The following is a 17,593-nucleotide window of genomic DNA, read 5'->3' on the forward strand; positions in this document are numbered from 1 at the left end:
TTTGCTACAGTACTTTGTTTTTATTTTGTGTCTTCGAAGTTGTTTACTACTGTAGCAACCTCTCCTTATCTTAGTTTAGTGTTTTATTGTGCCAACTAAAGTCGTTGATAGTAAAGTTCATACTAGATTTGGATTACTGCACAGAAACAGATTTCTTTGCTGTCACGAATCTGGGAAAAATTCTCTGTAGGTAACTCAGAAAATTATGCCAATTTGCGTGAGTGATCCTCAGATATGCACGCAACTTTCATTCAATTTGAGCATTTTCATTTGAGCAAGTCTGGTGCCTCAATAAAATTCGTCTTTACGGACTGTTCTGTTTTGACAGATTCTGCCTTTTATTTCGCATTGCTTCTTTTGCTATGTGGGATGGATTTCTTTGTTCCATTAAACTCCAGTAGCTTTGGGCAATGTCCAGAAGTGTTAAGAATGATTGTGTCACCTCTGAACATGTATATTTTGATTGTGCACTAACCCTCTAATGAGTTGTTCTAAGTTTGGTGTGGAGGAAGTTTTCAAGGGTCAAGAGAGGAGGATGATATACTATGATCAAGAAGAGTGAAAAGTCTAAGCTTGGGGATGCCCCGGTGGTTCATCCCTGCATATTTCAAGAAGACTCAAGCATCTAAGCTTGGGGATGCCCAAGGCATCCCCTTCTTCATCGACAAATTATCAGGTTCCTTCTCTTGAAACTATATTTTTATTCGGTCACATCTTATGTACTTTACTTGGAGCGTCTTTATGTTTCTTGTTTTTGTTCTTTTTTGAATAAATGCTTGTGTGGGTGAGAGACACGCTCCGCTGGTTCGTATGAACACATGTGTTCTTAGCTCATAATATTCATGGCGAAGTTTCCTCTTCGTTAAATTGTTATATGGTTGGAATTGGAAAATGATACATGTAGTAATTGGTAAAATGTCTTGGATAATGTGATACTTGGCAATTGTTGTGCTCATGTTTAAGCTCTTGCATCATATGCTTTGCACCCATTAATGAAGAAATACATAGAGCATGCTAAAATTTGGTTTGCATATTTGGTCTCTCTAGAGTCTAGATAATTTCTAGTATTGAGTTTGAACAACAAGGAAGATGGTGTAGAGTCTTATAATGCTTTCAATATGTCTTTTATGTAAGTTTTGCTGCACCGGTTCATCCTTGTGTTTGTTTCAAATAGCCTTGCTAGCCTAAACCTTGTATCGAGAGGGAATACTTCTCATGCATCCAAAATACTTGAGCCAACCACTATGCCATTTGTGTCCACCATACCTACCTACTACATGGTATTTCTCCGCCATTCCAAAGTAAATTGCTTGAGTGCTACCTTTAAATTCCATCATTCGCCTTTGCAATATATAGCTCATGGGACAAATAGCTTAAAAACTATTGTGGTATTGAATATGTACTTATGCACTTTATCTCTTATTAAGTTGCTTGTTGTGCGATAACCATGTTCACTGGGGACGCCATCAACTACTCTTTGTTGAATTTCATGTGAGTTGCTATGAATGTTCATCTTGTCTGAAGTAAGAGAGATCTACCACCTTATGGTTAAGCATGCATATTGTTAGAGAAGAACATTGGGCCGCTAACTAAAGCCATGATCCATGGTGGAAGTTTCAGTTTTGGACAATATCCTCAATCTCATATGAGAAAATTAATTGTTGCCACATGCTTATGCATAAAAGAGGAGTCCATTATCTGTTGTCTATGTTGTCCCGGTATGGATGTCTAAGTTGAGAATAATCAATAGCGAGAAATCCAATGCGAGCTTTCTCCTTAGACCTTTTTACAGGCGGCATAGAGGTACCCCTTTGTGACACTTGGTTAAAACATGTGTATTGCGATGATCCGGTAGTCCAAGCTAATTAGGACAAGGTGCGAGCACTATTAGTATACTATGCATGAGGCTTGCAACTTGTAAGATATAATTTACATGATACATATGCTTTATTACTACCGTTGACAAAATTGTTTCATGTTTTCAAAATCAAAGCTCTAGCACAAATATAGCAATCGATGCTTTTCCTCTATGGAGGACCATTCTTTTACTTTCATTGTTGAGTCAGTTCACCTATTTCTCTCCACCTCAAGAAGCAAACACTTGTGTGAACTGTGCATTGATTCCTACATACTTGCATATTGCACTTATTATATTACTCTATGTTGACAATTATCCATGAGATATACATGTTACAAGTTGAAAGCAACCGCTGAAACTTAATCTTCCTTTGTGTTGCTTCAATACCTTTACTTTGATTTATTGCTTTATGAGTTAACTCTTATGCAAGACTTATTGATGCTTGTCTTGAAGTACTATTCATGAAAAGTCTTTGCTATATGATTCACTTGTTTACTCATGTCATATACATTGTTTTGATCGCTGCATTCACTACATATGCTTTACAAATAGTATGATCAAGGTTATGATGGCATGTCACTCCAGAAATTATCTTTGTTATCGTTTTACCTGCTCGGGACGAGCAGAACTAAGCTTGGGGATGCTGATACGTCTCCGACGTATCGATAAATTCTTGTGTTCCATGCCACATTATTGATGATATCTACATGTTATATGCACATTTTATGTCATATTTATGCGTTTTCTGGAACTAACCTATTAACAAGATGCCAAAGTGCCAGTTGTTGTTTTCTGCTGTTTTTGGTTTCAGAAATCCTAGTAAAGAAATATTCTCGGAATCGGACGAAATCAACGCCCAGGTTCCTATTTTGCCCGGAAGCATCCAGAACACACGAGAACCGCCAGAGAGGGGGCACAGGGCCACCAGACCCTAGGCCGGCGCGGCCAAAGGGGGGGCTGCGCCCCCCTATAGTGTGGGCCCCCCAGAAGTCCACCGACCTTGCCCTTCCGCCTATTTAAAGCCTCCGTCGCGAAAACCCTGATACGTTCGACGAAACCAGAGAAAACCTTCCAGAGCCGCCGCCATCGCGAAGCCAAGATCTGGGGGACAGGAGTCTCTGTTCCGGCACGACGCCGGGACGGGGAAGTGCCCCCGGAAGGCTTCTCCATCAACACCACCGCCATCTTCATCAACGCTGCTGTCTCCCATGAGGAGGGAGTAGTTCTCCATCGAGGCTCGGGGCTGTACCGGTAGCTATGTGGTTCATCTCTCTCCTATGTACTTCAATACAATAATCTCATGAGCTGCCTTACATGATTGAGATTCATATGATGATGCTTGTAATCTAGATGTCATTATGCTAGTCAAGTGAGTTTTACTTATGTGATCTCCGGAGACTCTTGTCCCACGTGTGTAAAGGTGACAGTGTGTGCACCGTGTGGGTCTCTTAGGCTATATTTCACAAAATACTTATTCACTGTTATGAATGGCATAGTGAAGTGCTTATTTATATCTCTTTATGATTGCAATGTGTTTTGTATCACAATTTATCTATGTGCTACTCTAGTGATGTTATTAAAGTAGTTTTATTCCTCCTGCACGGTGTAATGGTGACAGTGTGTGCATCCGTGTTAGTACTTGGCGTAGGCTATGATTGTGATCTCTTGTAGATTATGAAGTTAACTATTGCTATGATGGTATTGATGTGATCTATTCCTCCTACATAGTGTGAAGGTGACAGTGTGCATGCTATGTTAGTACTTGGTTTAGTCGTATTGATCTTTCATGCACTCTAAGGTTATTTAAATATGAACATTGAATTGTGGAGCTTGTTAACTCCGGCATTGAGGGTTCGTGTAATCCTACGCAATGGTGTTCATCATCCAACAAGAGGGTGTAGAGTATGCATTTATCTATTCTGTTATGTGATCAATGTTGAGAGTGTCCACTAGTGAAAGTATGATCCCTAGGCCTTGTTCCTAAATAGTGCTATCGCTGCTTGTTTACTGTTTTACTGCGTTACTACTGCTGCGTTACTACTGCTGCGTTACTACTGCTTGTTTACTGTTTTACTGCGTTACTACTGCTGCATTACTACTACTTGTTTACTGTCCTGGGCAAAGCACTTTTCTGGTGCCGTTGCCACTGCTTATATATATTTATACCACCTGTATTTCACTATCTCTTCGCCGAACTAGTGCACCTATTAGGTGTGTTGGGGACACAAGAGACTTCTTGCTTTGTGGTTGCAGGGTTGCACGAGAGGGATATCTTTGACCTCTTCCTCCCTGAGTTCGATAAACCTTGGGTGATCCACTTAAGGGAAACTTGCTGCTGTCCTACAAACCTCTGCTCTTGGAGGCCCAACACTGTCTACAGGAAAAGGAGGGGGGCGTAGACATCAACGTGGAGAGCTGTAGCTAATGTTTTATTGAGTTCTTGCAATGTGTCACTACAGGACCAAGTTGGATTAAAGTTTTTTGAGTACTAACCCCTCTAATGAAGTTTATGAGAAGTTTGGTGTGAAGGAAGTTTTCAAGGGTCAAGAGAGGAGGATGATATATGATCAAGAAGAGTGAAAAGTCTAAGCTTGGGGATGCCCCCGTGGTTCATCCCTGCATATTTCAAGAAGACTCAAGTGTCTAAGCTTGGGGATGCCCAAGGCATCCCCTTTCTTCATCAACAATTTATCAGGTTTCTTCTATTGAAACTATATTTTTATTCAGTCACATCTTATGTGCTTTACTTGGAGCGTCTGTGTGCTTTTATTTTTGTTTTTGTTTGAATAAGATCGGATCCTAGCAATCCTTGTGTGGGAGAGAGACACGCTCCGCTTTTTCATATGAACACTTGTTCTTCGTTTTACTTCTAATGTTCAATGACAAAAGTTGGAAGCTACATCACTTATTGTTATTTGGTTGGAAACAGAAAATGCTTCATATTGTCTTGAATAATTTGATACTTGGCAATTGTTTTGAGCTCTCAAGTAGATCAAGTTTAAACTCTTGCATCATGTAGTTTGAGCCTATTAGTGGAGAACTACCGTAGAGCTTGTTGAAATTGGTTTGCATGATTGGTCTCTCTAAGGTCTAGATATTTTCTGGTAAAAGTGTTTGAGCAACAAGGAAGATAATGTAGAGTCTTATAATGCTTGCAATATGTTCTTATGTAAGTTTTGCTGTACCGGTTCATACTTGTGTTTGCTTCAAACAACCTTGCTAGCCAAAGCCTTGTACTGAGAGGAAATGCTTCTCGTGCATCCAAAATCTTGAGCCAAAACCTATGCCATTTGTGTCCACCATACCTACCTACTACATGGTATTTCTCTGCCATTCCAAGTAAATACTTCATGTGCTACCTTTAAACAATTCAAAAGTTACTATCTCTTATTTGTTTCAATGTTTTATAGCTCATGAGGAAGTATGTGGTGTTTTATCTTTCAATCTTGTTGGGCAGCTTTCACCAATGGACTAGTGGCTTCATCCGCTTATCCAATAATTTTGCAAAAAGAGCTGGCAATGGGGTTCCCAGCCCCAATTAATCACAAATAGACACTCCTCCATGGTATGTGAAATGTTGGAAGGCACCCGAGGATTCGGTTAGCCATGGCTTGAGAAAGCAAAGGTGGGGAGGAGTGTCACCTCTAAATAAACCTAAAAAAAATAGACACTCCTTCATGGTATGTGATTGTTGGAAGGCACCCGAGGATTCGGTTAGCCATGGCTTGTGAAAGAAAAGGTTGGAAGGAGTGTCACCTAAAAATAAAAATAAACTACATCATGGGAGCCGCTCTTCGAAAGTCTGTCTGGCAAGGGGGTTAGAGTGCCCACTACCATTCGTTGACAACAACAAACACCTCTCAAAACTTTACTTGTATGCTCTCTATATGATTTCAAAACTTGAAAAGCTCTAGCACATGATTTTATCCCTGCTTCCCTCTGCGAAGGGCCTTTCTTTTACTTTATGTTGATTCAGTTTACCTACTTCCTTCCATCTTAGAAGCAAACACTTGTGTCAACTGTGCATTGATTCTTACATACTTGCTTATTTGCACTTATTATATTACTTTGTGTTGACAACTATCCATGAGATATGCATGTTGAAAGTTGAAAGCAACTGCTGAAACTTATATCTTCCTTTGTGTTGCTTCGATGCCTTTACTTTGAATTTATTGCTTTATGAGCTAACTCTTATGCAAGACTTTTGATGCTTGTCTTGAAAGTACTATTCATGAAAAGTTTTTCTATATGTTATCTATTTGTTAGCAACTATAGATCATTGCCTTGAGTCACTTCATTCATCTCATATGCTTTACAATAGTATGATCAAGGTTATGTAAGTAGCATGTCACTACAGAAATTATTCTTTTTATCGTTTACCTACTCGAGGGCGAGTAGGAACTAAGCTTGGGGATGCTGATACGTCTCCAACGTATCTATAATTTCTGATGTTCCATGCTTGTTTTATGACAATACCTACATGTTTTGCTCACACTTTATAATGTTTTTATGCGTTTTCCAGAACTAACCTATTAACAAGATGCCGAAGTGCCAGTTCTTGTTTGTGCTGTTTTTGGTTCCAGAAAGGCTGTTCGGGCAACATTCTCGGAATTCGATGAAACAAAGACCCAGTATCTTATTTTCCCGGAAGATTCCAGAACACCGAAGGGGAGACGAAGATGGGCCAGGGGGCCCCACACGACAGGGCCGCGCGGGCTCCACCCTGGCCGCGCCGGCCTATGGGGAGGGAGCCCTGGCGCCCTTCCGACTCTGCCTCTTCGCCTATATAAGCCCTTTCGACCTAAAAACGCGAGACGAATTGAAAAAACTCCAGAAAGACTCCAGGGGCGCCGCCGCCATCGCGAAACTCCAATTCGGGGGACAGAAGTCTCTGTTCCGGCACCCTGCCGGGATGGGGAAGTGCCCCCGGAAGCCATCTCCATCAACGCCACCGCCTCCATCATGCTCCGTGAGTAGTTCCCCCATGGACTACGGGTTCTAGCAGTAGCTAGTTGGTACTCTCTATCCCATGTACTTCAATACAATGATCTCATGAGCTGCCTTACATGATTGAGATCCATCTGATGTAATCGGTGTTGTGTTTGTTGGGATCCGATGGATGATACATTATGATTAGTCTATCTATAAAGTTTGTGAAGTTATTGTTGCTGCAATCTTGTTATGCTTAATGCTTGTCACTAGGGCCCGAGTGGCATGATCTTAGATTTAAGCTCTATAATTATTGCTTAGATTGTATCTACAAGTTGTTTGCACATATTGCTGTCCGGAACCCGAGGCCCCAAAGTGACAGAAATTGGGACAACCGGAGGGGAAGGCTGTGATATGAGGATCACATCTTTTCACCAAGTGTTAATGCTTTGCTCTGGTGCTCTATTAAAAGGAGTACCTTAATTGCCAGTAGATTCCCTTGAGGCCCGGCTGCCACCGGCTGGTAGGACAAAAGATGTCATGCAAGTTTCTCATTGCGAGCACGTATGACTATATATGGAAAATATGCCTACATGATTAATAATCTTGATGTTCTGTCTTAATGCTATTTCAATCCTATCAATTGCCCAGCTGTAATTTGTTCACCCAACACTTGTCACTTGTTATTGGAGAGTTACCACTAGTGTAGATCGCTGGGAACCCCGGTCCATCTCTCATCATCATATACTCGTTCCTATATGACATTGGAAGTAGTATCAACTATTTTCTGGTGCCATCGCCTCTGTGTTATTGCTACTATTTCTTTGTATTCTTGTTACTATTGCTCTCATATTACTGCTGCTTTCACATCACCCCTGTTACTAGTGCTTTTCCAGGTGCAGCTGAATTGACAACTCAGTTGTTAAGGCTTATAAGTATTCTTTACCTCCCCTTGTGTCGAATCAATAAATTTGTGTTTTACTTCCCTCGAAGACTGTTGCGATCCCCTATACTTGTGGGTTATCATACCTTGACTTCTAACAAGCCATGGGTTTTGGTGGTGGTTGTGCTCATGGTTTTCATATTCACACTCAGGAGCAATTCACTCATGGGAACATTGCCTTCTGCTACCCTCCAGAGCCTACACATGCTCCTCCAACCATCTCAGGAATGTACTACTCTTATCAAGTGCTTGCCAAGATATTCCGTGAAAGTCTCGTCAGCAAGTCAGGAGACTCAAGCGAATGCCGAGCATATCATCTTAACCTCATGCACTACTGCCGTACAGAAAATGTTAGGACGCTTGATGGCTGTGATTTCCTCTACAATGAACCATGACGCTCTGTTCGCAACCGTATGACTCTAAACTTTGCTTAGTATGTTCAGCAGCTCATCAATACAGTTGTGCCAACTCCTCACAACAAGAAAGATCAACTGATCAAGATGGAACCATTCAAGATTTCTCAATAGGGAAACAAACTGGAAATTCCTGAGATGATGCCTTCTGAGCGCCGGTCCAAGGAAAGGCATGAACCTACTGGTAGCTGATGACGCGTAGAGCACACGCCCGTTGGGAACCCCAAGTGGAAGGTGTGATGCGTACATCAGCAAGTTTCCCTCAGTAAGAAACCAAGGTTTATCGAACCAGTAGGAGTCAAGGGCCACGTGAAGGTCGTTGGTGACGGAGTGTAGTGCGGCGCAACACCAGGGATTCCGGCGCCAACGTGGAACCTGCACAACAAAATCAAAATACTTTGCCCCAACGTAACAGTGAGGTTGTCAATCTCACCGGCTTGCTGTAAACAAAGGATTAAATGTATAGTGTGGAAGATGATGTTTGTTTGCAATAAGCAGCAGAGAACAATGATTGCAGTAGATTGTATTTAGATGTAAAAGAATGGACCGGGGTCCACAGTTCACTAGTGGTGTCTCTCCAATAAGAAATAGCATGTTGGGTGAACAAATTACAGTTGGGCAATTGACAAATAGAGAGGGCATAACAATGCACATACATATCATGATGACTACTATGAGATTTACTTAGAGCATTACGACAAAGTACATAGACCGCTATCCAGCATGCATCTATGCCTAAAAAGTCCACCTTCGGATAAGCATCCGCACCCCTTCCAGTATTAAGTTGCAAACAACAGGCAATTGCATTAAGTATGGTGCGTAATGTAATCAACACAAATATCCTTAGACAAAGCATCAATGTTTTATCCCTAGTGGCAACAGCACATCCACAACCTTAGAACTTTCTGTCACATCGTCCTGCATTCAATGGAGGCATGAACCCACTATCGAGCATAAATACTCCCTCTTGGAGTCACAAGTATCAACTTGGCCAGAGCCTCTACTAGCAACGGAGAGCATGCAAGATCATAAACAACACATATATGATAGATTGATAATCAACTTGACATAGTATTCCATATTCATCGGATCCCAACAAACACAACATGTAGCATTACAAATAGATGATCTTGATCATGATAGGCAGCTCACAAGATCTAACATGATAACACAATTAGGAGAAGACAACCATCTAGCTACTGCTATGGACCCATAGTCCAAGGATGAACTACTCACACATCAGTCCGGAGGCGATCATGGTGATGAAGAGTCCTCCGGGAGATGATTCCCCTCTCCGGCAGGGTGCCGGAGGCGATCTCCTGAATCCCCCGAGATGGGATTGGCGGCGGCGGCGTCTCTGGAACTATTTCCGTATCGTGGCTCTCGGTAATAGGGTTTTCGCGACGGAGAGTTTAAGTAGGCGGAAGGGCAGAGTCGGAGGGCTGACGAGGGGCCCACACCATAGGCCGGCGTGGGCCCCTCCCTGGCCGCGCGACCTTGTGGTTTGGGCGCCTCGTCGCCCCACTTCGTATGCTCTTCGGTCTTCTGGAAGCTCCGCGGAAAAATAAGACACTGGGCGTTGATTTCGTCCAATTCCGAGAATATTTCTTTTGTAGGATTTCTGAAACCAAAAACAGCAGAAAACAGGCACTGGCGCTTCGGCATCTCGTTAATAGGTTAGTGTCGTAAAATGCATATAAATGATATAAAGTATGTATAAAACATGTGAGTATTGTCATAAAAGTAGCATGGAACATAAGAAATTATAGATACATTTGAGACGTATCAAGCATCCTCAAGCTTAGTTCCTACTCGCCCTCGAGTAGGTAAATGATAACAAGGATAATTTCTGAAGTGACATGCTATCATAATCTTGATCAATACTATTGTAAAGCATATGAGGTGAATGAAGTGATTCGAAGCAATGGTAAAGACAATGATTAAACAACTGAATCATATAGCAAAGACTTTTCATGAATAGTACTTTCAACACAAGCATCAATAAGACTTGCATAGGAGTTAACTCATAAAGCAATAAATTCTTAGTAGAAAGTTTTGAAGCAACACAAAGGAAGATATAAGTTTCAGCAGTTGCTTTCAACTTCGACATGTATATCTCATGGATAATTGTCAACACAAAGTAATATGATGAATGCAAATAAGCAAGTATGTAGGAATCAATGCACACAGTTGACACAAGTGTTTGCTTCTAAGATAGAAAGAAGTAGGTAAACTGACTCAACATAAAGTAAAAGAATGGCCCTTCGCAGAGGGAAGCATGGATTACTATTTTTGTGCTAGAGCTTTTATTTTGAAAACATAGAAACAATTTTGTCAACGGTAGTAATAATTCATATGTGTTATGCATAAGACATCCTATAAGTTGCAAGCCTCATGCATAGAATACCAATAGTGCTCGCACCTTGTCCTAATTAGCTTGGATTTACATGGATTATCATTGCATAACATATGTTTCAACCAAGTGTCACAAAGGGGTACCTCTATGCCGTCTGTACAAAGGTCTAAGGGGAAAGTTCGCATTGGATTTCTCGCTTTTGATTATTCTCAACTTAGACATCCATACCGGGACAACATAGAAAACAGATAATGGACTCCTCTTTAATGCATAAGCATTCAACAACAGATAATATTCTCATAAGAGATTGAGGATTAGTGTCCAGACTAAAACTTCCACCATGATTCATGGCTTTAGTTAATGGCCCAATGTTCTTCTCTAAAAATATGCATACTCAAACCATTTGATCATGATAAATCACCCTTACTTCAGACAAGACGAACATGCATAGCAACTCACATGATATTCAACAAAGGTGTAATAGTTGATGGCGTCCCCAGAAACATGGTTACCGCTCAACAAGCAACTTATAAGAAATAAGATACATAAGCTACATATTCTTTACCACAATAGTTTTTAAGGCTATTTTCCCATGAGCTATGTATTGCAAAGACAAGGAATGAAATTTTAAAGGTAGCACTCAAGTAATTTACTTTGGAATGGCAGAGAAATACCATGTAGTAGGTAGGTATGGTGGACACAAATGACATAGTTTTTGGCTCAAGGATTTGGATGCACGAGAAGTAATCCCTCTCAATACAAGGCTTTGGCTAGCAAGGTTGTTTGAAGCAAACACAAGTATGAACCGGTACAGCAAAACTTACATAAGAACATATTGCAAGCATTATAAGACTCTACACTGTCTTCCTTGTTGTTCAAACACCTCACCAGAAAATATCTAGACTTTAGAGAGACCAATCATGCAAACCAAATTTCAACAAGCTCTATGGTAGTTCTTCATTAATAGGTGCAAAGTACATGATGCAAGAGCTTAAACATGATCTATTTGAGCACAACACTTGCCAAGTATCAAATTATTCAAGACATTATACCAATTACCACATGAAGCATTTTCTGTTTCCAACCAAATAACAATGAACGAAGCAGTTTCAACCTTCGCCATGAACATTAAAAGTAAAGCTAAGAACACCTGTGTTCATATGCAACAGCGGAGATTGTCTCTCTCCCAAACAAAGAATGCTAGGATCCGATTTTATTCAAACAAAAACAAAAATAAAAACATACAGACGCTCCAAGTAAAGCACATAAGATGTGACGGAATAAAAAGATAGTTTCACTAGAGGTGACCTGATAAGTTGTCGATGAAGAAGGGATGCCTTGGGCATCCCCAAGCTTAGATGCTTGAGTCTTCTTGAAATATGCAGGGGTGAACCACGGGGGCATCCCCAAGCTTAGACTTTTCACTCTTCTTGATCATATTGTATCATCCTCCTCTCTTGACCCTTGAAAACTTCCTCCACACCAAACTCAAAACAAACTCATTAGAGGGTTAGTGCATAATCAAAAATTCACATATTCAGAGGTGACATAATCATTCTTAACACTTCTGGACATTGCACAAAGCTACTGAAAGTTAATGGAACAAATAAATCCATCCAACATAGCAAAACAGGCAATGCGAAATAAAAAGCAGAATCTATCAAAACAGAACAGTCCGTAAAAACGAATATTTCTGGGGCACTTAACTTGCTCAGATGAAAAAGCTCAAATTTAATGAAAGTTGCGTACATATCTGAGGATCACGCACGTAAATTGGCAGATTTTTATGAGTTACCTACAGATGGGGCTACTCAATTTCGTGACAGCAAGAAATCTGTTTCTGCGCAGTAATCCAAATCTAGTATCAACCCTACTATCAAAGACTTTACTTGGCACAACAATGCAATAAAATAAAGATAAGGAGAGGTTGCTACAGTAGTAACAACTTCCAAGACTCAAATATAAAACAAAAGTGCAGAAGTAAAATAATGGGTTGTCTCCCATAAGCGCTTTTCTTTAACGCCTTTCAGCTAGGCGCAAAAAGTGTGAATCAAGTATTATCAAGAGATGAAACATCAACATCATAATTTTCACAACTTGTTACAATAGGTATCTCAGATGTTCCATTATCTAAATTTCCCATAGTGGTACTAAGGGCTTTATCAATTTTAGGCTTATAATAGTTCTTGGACTTAGGCACCTTAGAGACATACATGAACTTTTGCTCCTTACCCACATAAGCTTTCTCCTTAAACTCAAGAGAAGAAAAAGTTGAACCCAAGGTTCCCATAGCTTCTTCAAGTTCACTAATCCTATGGGTTTGATTATCAAGAGTAGCACAAGTTTCTAAGATGGCAATTCTCTCATTAATTCCACCTAGAGATTTATCAAGTTTATCAATGTTATTAAGTAATATTCCCAATTTAGTCTTAATACTTGGAAGATTTTGCTCTATGGTCTCCAACTTTTTCATGACATCTTCAAGAGAGATTTCAATTTTAACTTCATTAACAGGTGGTATTCCAACTAGACTCTCAATAATGCAACTAGCTTCTAAAGCAGGAGTGCCTAGGAAATTACCTCCCGCGAGAGTATCAATAACATACCTATTCCAGCTAGAGATACCAACATAAAAGTTCCTAAGTAGGATAATAGTGGAGTGTTTCTTAGTGCACCTATGATGAGCATCACTAATTCTATACCAAGCATCTTTAAAACTTTCTCCCCCTTGTTGCTTAAACGAACGAACTTCAACTTCAGGATTACTCATTTTAGCAATAGTAAATAAAGCAAACTAAATAAAGTAAATGCAAGTAACTAATTTTTTTGTGTTTTTAATATAGAGAACGCAAACAAGACAGTAATAAAGTAAAGCAAGTAACTATTTTTTTGTATTTTTGATATAGAGAAAGCAAACAAAGCAGAAAATAAAGTAAAGTAAAGCAAGACAAAAACAAAGTAAAGAGATTGGATGTGGGAGACTCCCCTTGCAGCGTGTCTTGATCTCCCCGGCAACGGCGCCAGAAATTTAGCTTGATGACGCGTAGAGCACATGCCCGTTGGGAACCCCAAGTGGAAGGTGTGATGCGTACAACAGCAATTTTCCCTCGGTAAGAAACCAAGGTTTATCGAACCAGTAGGAGTCAAGGGCCACGTGAAGGTCGTTGGTGACGGAGTGTAGTGCAGCGCAACACCAGAGATTCCGGCGCCAACGTGGAACCTGCACAACACAATCAAAATACTTTGCCCCAACGTAACAGTGAGGTTGTCAATCTCACCGGCTTGCTGTAAACAAAGGATTAAATGTATAGTGTGGAATATGATGTTTGTTTGCAATGAGCAGCAGAGAACAATGATTGCAGTAGATTGTATTTAGATGTAAAAGAATGGACCAGGGTCCACAGTTCACTAGTGGTGTCTCTCCAATAAGAAATAGCATGTTGGGTGAACAAATTACAGTTGGGCAATTGACAAATAGAGAGGGCATAACAATGCACATACATATCATGATGACTACTATGAGATTTACTTAGGGCATTACGACAAAGTACATAGACCGCTATCCAGCATGCATCTATGCCTAAAAAGTCCACCTTCGGGTTAGCATCCGCACCCCTTCCAGTATTAAGTTGCAAACAACAGACAATTGCATTAAGTATGGTGCGTAATGTAATCAACACAAATATCCTTAGACAAAGCATCAATGTTTTATCCCTAGTGGCAACAACACATTCACAACCTTAGAACTTTCTGTCACTGTCCCAGATTCAATGGAGGCATGAACCCACTATCGAGCATAAATACTCCCTCTTGGAGTCACAAGTATCAACTTGGCCAGAGCCTCTACTAGCAACGGAGAGCATGCAAGATCATAAACAACACATATATGATAGATTGATAATCAACTTGACATAGTATTCCATATTCATCGGATCCCAACAAACACAACATGTAGCATTACAAATAGATGATCTTGATCATGATAGGAAGCTCACAAGATCTAACATGATAGCACAATTAGGAGAAGACAACCATCTAGCTACTGCTATGGACCCATAGTCCAAGGATGAACTACTCACACATCAGTCCGGAGGCGATCATGGTGATGAAGAGTCCTCCGGGAGATGATTCCCCTCTCCGGCAGGGTGCCGGAGGCGATCTCCTGAATCCCCCGAGATGGGATTGGCGGCGGCGGCGTCTCTGGAACTATTTCCGTATCGTGGCTCTCGGTAATAGGGTTTTCGCGACGGAGAGTTTAATTAGGTGGAAGGGCAGAGTCGGAGGGCTGACGAGGGGCCCACACCATAGGCCGGCGCGGGCCCTGATACGTCTCCAACGTATCTATAATTTCCGATGTTCCATGCTTGTTTTATGACAATACCAACATGTTTTGTTCACACTTTATATCATTTTCATGCATTTTCCGGAACTAACCTATTAACAAGATGCCACAGTGCCAGTTCCTATTTTCTGCTGTTTTTGGTTCCAGAAAGGCTGTTCGGGCAATATTCTCGGAATTGGACGAAATCAACGCCAAACCTCCTATTTTTCCCGGAAGCGTCCAGAACACCGAAGAAGAGTCGGAGAGGGGCCAGGGGGCCACCACACCACATGGCGGCGCGGGCCAGGCCTAGGCCGCGCCGGCCTAGGGTGTGGCGCCTCCAGGTGCCCCCCTGCGCCGCCTCTTCGCCTATAAAAGCCCTTTCGACCTAAAAACGCAGTACCAATTGACGAAACTCCAGAAAGACTCCAGGGGCGCCGCCGCCATCGCGAAACTCCAATTCGGGGGACAGAACTCTGTTTCGGCACCCTGCCGGGACAGGGAATTGCCCCCGGAGCCATCTCCACCGCCGTCTTCACCGCCATCTTCACCGCCATCGCTGCCTCCATGATGAGGAGGGAGTAATCCACCCCCGAGGCTGAGGGCTTCGCTGTAGCTATGTGGTTCATCTCTCTCCCATGTACCTCAATACAATGATCTCATGAGCTGCTTTACATGATTGAGATTCATATGAGTTTGTATCACAATTTATCTATGTGCTACTCTAGCAAAGCTATTAAAGTAGTTCTATTCCTCCTGCACGTGTGTAAAGGTGACAGTGTGTGCACCGTGTTAGTACTTGGTTTATGCTATGATCATGATCTCTTGTAGATTGCGAAGTTAACTATTGCTATGATAATATTGATGTGATCTATTCCTCCTACATATGCATGAAGGTGATAGTGTGCATGCTATGTTAGTACTTGGTTTAGTCTTTTGATCTATCTTACACTATAAGGTTACTTAAACATGAGCATTATTGTGGAGCTTGTTAACTCCGGCATTGAGGGTTCGTGTAATCCTACGCAATGTGTTCATCATCCAACAAAAGTGTAGAGTATGCATTTATCTATTCTGTTATGTGATCAATGTTGAGAGTGTCCACTAGTGAAAGTGTAATCCCTAGGCCTTGTTCCTAAATACTGCTGAGTTACTACTGCTTGTTTACTGTTTTACTGCGTTACTACTGCTGCAATACTACCACCATCAACTACACGCCCGAAAGCTATTTTCTGGCACCGTTGCTACTGCTCATACTTATTCATACCACCTGTATTTCACTATCTCTTCGCCGAACTAGTGCACCTATTAGGTGTGTTGGGGACACAAGAGACTTCTTGCTTTGTGGTTGTAGGGTTGCATGAGAGGGATATCTTTGACCTCTTCCTCCCTGAGTTCGATAAACCTTGGGTATCCACTTAAGGGAAAACTTGCTGCTGTTCTACAAACCTCTGCTCTTGGAGGCCCAACACTGTCTACAGGAAAGGAGGGGGAACGTAGACATCAGGCCCCTCCCTGGCGCCGTTGCCGGGGAGGAAAGGTAAAAGGTACTCACACTCCGGATCTCGGCTACTAAGCTATTTTCCGCCATTGTAAGTACTCGAAGCTATTTCCTTTAGATCCTGCAATTGCAACTTTTTGTTTCTTGTTTACACTAGTTTGGCATAATGGACAACAATGAGCTTTTTATTCTATTTCCTGAGTTAAGACATGGATGGTTTGATCCGAAAATTAAAAAACCCATGGAACATGTTAGCATGAATACTTTGAACACCATTGTTGCTAATAATATGGAAAATTCTAAGCTTGGGGAAGCTGGTTTGCATGATATTTTTAGTCCCCCAAGCATTGAGGAGAAAATTTACCTTGATGATACTTTGCCTCCTAGTTATGATGATTATAATGATAGTAGTCTTTTGGTTCCACCTACTATGGAGAGTAAATTTGATTATGATTACAATATGCCTCCTATATTTGATGATAGCTACTTTGTTGAATTTGCTCCCACTATTACTAATAAAATTGATTATGCTTATGTGGAGAGTAATAATTTTATGCATGAGACTCATGATAAGAATGCTTTATGTGATAGTTATATTGTTGAGTTTGCTCATGATGCTACTGGATATTATTATGAGAGAGGAAAATATGGTTGTAGAAATTTTCATGTTACTAAAACACCTCTCTATGTGCTGAAATTTTTGAAGCTATACTTGTTTTATCTTCCTATGCTTGTTACTTTGCTCTTCATGAACTTGTTTACTTACAAGATTCCTATGCATAGGAAGCATGTTAGACTTAAATGTGTTTTGAATTTGCCTCTTGATGCTCTCTTTTGCTTCAAATACTATTTCTTGTGAGTGCATCATTAAAACTGCTGAGCCCATCTTAATGGCTATAAAGAAAGAACTTCTTGGGAGATAACCCATGTGTTATTTTGCTACAGTATTTTGTTTTATATTTGTGTCTTGGAAGTTGTTTACTACTGTAGCAACCTCTCCTTATCTTAGTTTTGTGTTTTGTTGTGCCAAGTGAAGCCTCTAATCGAAGGTTGATACTAGATTTGGATTTCTGCGCAGAAACATATTTCTATCTGTCATGAATCTGGGCTGTTTTCTCTGTAGAAAAATCAAAAAAATATGCCAATTTACGTGCGTGTTCCTCAGATATGTACGCAACTTTCACTAGTTTTGAGTTTTCTGATTTGAGCAACGGAAGTATTTATTAGAAATTCGTCTTTACGGACTGTTCTGTTTTGACAGATTCTGCCTTT

The sequence above is a fragment of the Lolium perenne genome, chromosome 1 (genome assembly GCF_019359855.2).
Source record: "Lolium perenne isolate Kyuss_39 chromosome 1, Kyuss_2.0, whole genome shotgun sequence".
In the NCBI taxonomy this organism is placed as follows: Eukaryota; Viridiplantae; Streptophyta; class Magnoliopsida; order Poales; family Poaceae; genus Lolium; species Lolium perenne.